The sequence below is a fragment of the Helianthus annuus genome, chromosome 14 (genome assembly GCF_002127325.2).
Source record: "Helianthus annuus cultivar XRQ/B chromosome 14, HanXRQr2.0-SUNRISE, whole genome shotgun sequence".
Classification (NCBI taxonomy): domain Eukaryota; kingdom Viridiplantae; phylum Streptophyta; class Magnoliopsida; order Asterales; family Asteraceae; genus Helianthus; species Helianthus annuus.
Window position 1 is genome coordinate 29,694,670 of NC_035446.2, and position 6,000 is coordinate 29,700,669.

The 6,000-nt window shown below is 41.9% G+C and overlaps 1 non-coding gene across 1 annotated transcript; it reads right to left on the reverse strand.

Annotated features, from left to right (window-relative positions):
* Window positions 1–478: 478 nt before the first annotated feature.
* Window positions 479–585, reverse strand: LOC118486881. The gene has a single exon (XR_004880048.1). It is a non-coding gene; the product is annotated as a small nucleolar RNA R71 (small nucleolar RNA).
* Window positions 586–6,000: the final 5,415 nt, after the last annotated feature.

The following is a 6,000-nucleotide window of genomic DNA, read 5'->3' on the forward strand; positions in this document are numbered from 1 at the left end:
CAATAAAGACATAAAAGAACCACTAGAAGAACCCGAACGCTTTCTCAGAAAAAGGTTAAAAGCCAAAAACCAAGAGAAGGTTTCGGGTGATCCACCTCCAATGGCGGACCAACGTACCCTTATGGATTATCTACGACCCACCGTGGGTAATCTAGGCGCCGCTATCAATGCTCCGAATGTCGAAGCCAATAACTTCGAACTTCGGCCACATTTGATACAAATGCTCCAAAACTCCGCAACCTTCCACGGGCTTGCGGACGAGGATCCCCATCTACATATAACTAATTTCTTGGAAATATGTGATACCTTTCAGATCGATGGAGCATCAAACGACGCCATCCGCCTCCGTATGTTTCCCTTCTCACTAAAAGACCGAGCGAAAGCTTGGCTCAACGCCCTCCCAGCTGGATCGGTAAACACCTGGGATGAACTAGCCCAAAAATTTCTATATAAGTATTTCTCTCCTGCTAAAACTGCTAAGCTAATGGCTGAAATTAATTCATATTCACAAGAGGACGGGGAATCCTTATATGAAACTTGGGAAAGGTTCAAGGAGCTATTACGCAAGTGTCCCCATCACGGCCTCGCAATATGGCAACAAGTATCCACTTTCTATAATGGATTGTTGCCACACACTAGGCAGACACTTGATTCTAGCTCCGGGGGACTTTTAGGTAACCGGCGCCCACACGAAATATATAATCAGATTGAGGAAATTGCTCAAACCAATTTTCAATGGCATACCCCCCGGGGAAATAAGTCTATCGCCCCGGGCGCCCATAAGGTCGACGAAAGCACTTCTTTACAAGCCCAAATCGAGGCCCTTTCTTCAAAAATAAAAAAATTAGAAATGACAAAAACAGTCTCGGTTATGGCTTGTGAAGGATGTGGTGGGTCACATGAAAATTGGGGTTGCATGAAAGAAACGGACGATCAACAAGAAATGGTAAACTACATTGATAATAGACCTAGGCCGTCGGGTCCCCCAACGGGAACTTACAACCAAGGATGGCGAAACCACCCAAACCTTGGTTGGAGGGAACCCGGCAATAGTAGTAACCAACAAACCCAACGAACAAACTTTCAGCAACCAAGAAATGAGTCACAAAATTTTACTCAACAACAAGGTGGACGAGAAAGGCTCGAAGATACTGTATCTCGCCTCGTCTCTGACACTGATAAGAAAAACTCGGAAAGATTTCTACAATTAGAATCTAATTTTAGGAATCAACAAGCTAGCATTCAAAACATAGAAAAACAATTAAATCAAATAGCTCAAAATTTTTCCGAGAGACCGCAAGGCGCATTACCTAGCAATACCGAAACAAACCCAAAGGCGCAAGTTCACCTCATCACACTACGAAACCGCACCGTAGGGCCTGCAGAAGTGCCACCGCCAACGGAAGAAACAGTGCCGACACCTCTGCAGGAGAAGAACTCTCCTCCATCACCAGAGCCGACCAAGGCTCCTCGAGTTCCGTACCCCGGTAGGTTAATTCGTCAAAAGACAAATGAGCAATTCGCAAAATTCGAAAGTCTGTTAAAACAATTGCACGTCAATATTCCTTTTATCGAAGTCCTAACCCAAATGCCCAAATACTCTAAATACATGAGGGACTTCCTTACGCATAAGAAGAAAATTGAAAATTTGCAATTAGTCAATTTAGGCGAAGAATGCTCTGCCCTCGTGCTCAATAAACTTCCCCAAAAGAAAATCGATCCCGGAAGCTTCACGATTCCGTGCTCAATAGGGGAATCGCCCGTTCGCAATGCCTTAGCCGACCTAGGGGCTAGCATTAACCTCATGCCCTCATCAATGTTCAAAAGACTCGGCTTGGGAACCACGAGCCCTACAAAAATGAGCATACAACTCGCTGATCGATCCGTCAAATTCCCACAAGGTGTCATCGAGAATGTCTTGGTAAAGGTAAGCAGATTCGTTTATCCAGCTGACTTTGTCATACTCGATATGGAGGAAGACACCGAGGTCCCCCTTATACTAGGGAGACCCTTCCTTGCCACAGCCCAAGCAGTGGTAGATATGAATGACGGGACGCTCACCTTGAGGTATGGGGATGATGAAGTGAAATTCGGAGTTGGGAAGAGAATAGAGGACGACGACCCGGTCAATTACATGAAGGTTATTGATTCGAGCTTGGATGCTGCTCTCCGACGGTGTAACATGGGACGCCAGGCATCCCACTCAGAAAATATATAACCTCGAATCGGGTCTAGCCAAGGACCCTTATAAACGTGGCGCACCACGGAGGCATTCCGCGGAACTATCCTTAGTTTAGTTTAATCTTTTAGTTTTATTTTGCAGAATAAAACACACTCATGGTGGTAATGGATGAAAAGGGGAACGAGAAAAATGGACCCATGCACGAAGAACAGAGCAACCCGACATAAATCTCCATCACAGAAGGCTCAACACGGGCCGTGCCCTACCAACACGACCCCGTGCTGAGCCACCTGCAGAAAAACACCCAGTTCAGGTAACTGGACACGGGCCGTATTCAGCGGACACGCCCGCGTGTCCAGGCTTCTGTTTTAATTCTTTAATTTTTGTTACTGGCACCTGACCACGGGGCCGTGCCCGGTCACCACGGGGCCGTGTCCAGGATGCCAGTAACATAAATCTTTGCTTTTTAACCTACTTTTACACATTCTAATCAACCAAAAACCTTATTTTTGGACACATTGAGGACAATGTGTAATTTAAGTGTGGGGGGATGCTAAAACCTTGAATTTTTCAAATCCTAATTACAAGCCTTACACAAAACTCTATTGGAACCGCTAAACACCCCAAATTTTTTCAAAAACTTTTTCATTTTTTTTATCATTTACTTGTCTTAAGTTTAATTTGGGAATAACAAGTTCTAAAAAGGTTATATTTTTACAAATTTACAACCGATAGCGTCGTGATAACAAAGAACCAACATAAGAAAATTACGAAACGGCATAACAAGTCTAGTTAAAAATTCGATTATATATACTCGATCACATTAAAAACCCATTCCCACAAAAGTGAGTTTTGAGCCTTTATTGAGCATAAAAATATACATATTTAGACTAAATGCTCATTTTTCGTTTCTTGTGTGAATAGCCGCTTGGTTCTTACAACTATAGAACTTGCCACGACGATACATTCCCGGTCCTTACCAACTTAAACCCAAGTAAGTAAGTGATGGAGGCATTAGGACTAACCATATTTTTCTTTCTAAACCATTATTTTTCATTTTTTTACCACCTACCCAAAATCCCCCTAGATAGCCCCTTTGAGCCTAAACCTTTCATTTCATTACCCTAAAACTCTTTTTACCCACAAAAAAAAAAAAAACCCTTTTTATTTTTCACCCTTTATTTTAGTAACAAGCTCGGTTTTTCGTAAACTCGCCTTTTTATGTGATGAAAAAAAAAACAATGATGAAGTCAAAAACAAACAAAAGCTATATAAAAGCTTGTTTGGAGAAATACTTCAAAATAAAAAAGTCACTAAAAACAAGGTATGCCACGGAAACCGACGCTTTTTACGATTTTCGCCCTTTTTTCTAACTAACCCAACCGACCACCTTTAACCCAAGCCTAACCCTTCACCCCAAAAGTCCTCTTGATATTTACAAAGGTAAAAAGTTAAAAAGGAGGAGGATTGATTGCTTGGCAAGCCTATGGAAGGCGTAAGTTCCATGCCGCTCACGAGTGATTCACTAAAAAAAATCCACACCTTCGGCCGAGTGTTGAGTGATCTCCCGCGAGGTATGTGAACTTGTATATAAATGGAATTTTAATAAGGCATGCTATGCCCAAATAAGTAATTTATCTTATGAAACGTTCAAAATAAATCATAACGAATAGGATTGTAAATAAATAAAAATAAAACCTACAAGGACCTTGGATTCCCGACACTCTAGGACAAGCTAAAAACTTTCTCTTCTACCTATTCCATTTGGGAGTGTAAGCCACATTTAAAGAGTTTTGCTTGAGGACAAGCAAAAGTTCAAGTGTGGGGGTATTTGATGTGTGTAAAATGCAACATATAAATCACATCAATTAAGGCATAAAACTAACCCTTTTTAAGTACTAATGTTGGAAAAAGAGTGTTTTTCTCTTTCTTTTGTATTTTCAGGATGAAATGAGCTCAAAATCACAAAAGAAGCAAAAAAGACAACTAATTCTAGCATAAATACAAGAAAAGGAATGAAAGTAGACTGCCCGGACCCTCAACGGCACCCCCCAAGGCAAAGAAGAGAAAACAGAAGACTGAACACGCCCCGTGTCCAGCGAACACGGGGCCGTGCCCAAGAAGCAGCAGAAAAGACAAACTAGTAGAAGCTTCCATTGCCCACCACGGGGCCGTGTCCAGTGGGCACGGGGGCGTGGTGAAAGTACAGCAGGCGCATTAATTGTAATTGCGAATTACAATTAATGAAGAGAGAGAGTGTCAGACGGGCACGGGGGCGTGTCCAGCGGACACGGGGCCGTGCCCAGCCTTCTGTTCAGCCTATAAATAGGGGTGCTTGGCTTCATTCCATCTCATCCCTTGGCACACCACCTCTCTCACACTTCATCCACCATCCACCACCACCATAACACCATCATCCACCACCATCATCCATTGTCCATCATAGAGTGTGTGAGTTGTCTCGGGATCCAAGATTGATCGTAAGAGTTCTTGACAATCAAGGCCATGTTTGCCTAAGTCTCTTACATCACTTGGTGAAGACAAGTGTTTAGTATAATACTTTTTATTTTTAATCTTTTGCACTTTTTATTTGGTTTTGTATTAATGACTTTAATAACTAGTTACTTATGTTGAAGGTGATCTTTCCTTATCGTTTGTCCGTGGTGTCTAGGCATTATTTTACTGTCTATATAAAATAAAAGATTTTCACCATTTATATCTCCACGGTCTATATGGAGGTATGTTGGCTACCTGGTCGGGGGTTAAGGGAACGGTTTGGTAAGGGTCTTGCCCTTGTTCAGCGTTTAGAGGTCCTGCTTGGGACCTGGGTCAAATTTAGTAGGATCTCCTTCAATACCCATAGGTATTGGATGGCGGGGATCCAAACTCTTTGACCCCCTCATAAGTTAACTACTATTAATACAATAATCCGACCCTTTAGGATTGTATCCTTGCTGACTCAAACTACTGGGTTGAGGGTAACGTCGCCTTCAAAAGAGGGGCCTACTACAATAACTAAGATAATCTCTTAAACAAGTGCAAAAGTGCGAAAATAATCAAAGGTTATACTAACACACGTGTCGGATCCAAGTGATTCATCTTGTCTATCTGTTTTTATTTTATTTTATTTTTCAGCATTTAGTTAGTTTTTATTTTTCTTAGTTTAAAACATTTTTCTCAATTTTTGATTTGATTAGACGTTGAGGATAAACCGGTATTAAAAGCTCTTGTGTCCTTGGACGACCTCGGTATCTTACCAACACTATACTACGTCCACGATGGGTGCACTTGCCCATATGTGTGTTTAGTGTTAGTAAATATCGTGTTTTATAAATTTAAAACTTGGCTAAAAGTGTAAAAAGGGGCTTAAATATACATCTAAAATATAACACACTTCACGCACATCACTCCTCACTCAGAAGGACAAGAAGTTTGATTGGGGAATCAAACAGGAGGAAGCATTTCAGATATTGAAAGATAAGCTTTGCAACGCGCCAATCTTAGCCCTACCGGAAGGTACAGATGATTTTGTGGTATACTGCGACGCATCGCGTCAAGGATTGGGTTGTGTGTTGATGCAACGCCAAAAGGTTATTGCCTACGCGTCACGCCAACTGAAGGTACATGAAAAGAACTATACCACACACGATGTGGAACTCGGCGCAGTAGTTTTTGCTTTAAAGATCTGGAGACACTACCTTTATGGTACAAAGTGCACAATCTTCACAGATCACAAGAGCCTCCAACACATATTCAACCAGAAGGAGTTGAATATGAGGCAAAGACGATGGGTAGAACTGTTGAATGACTACGACTGC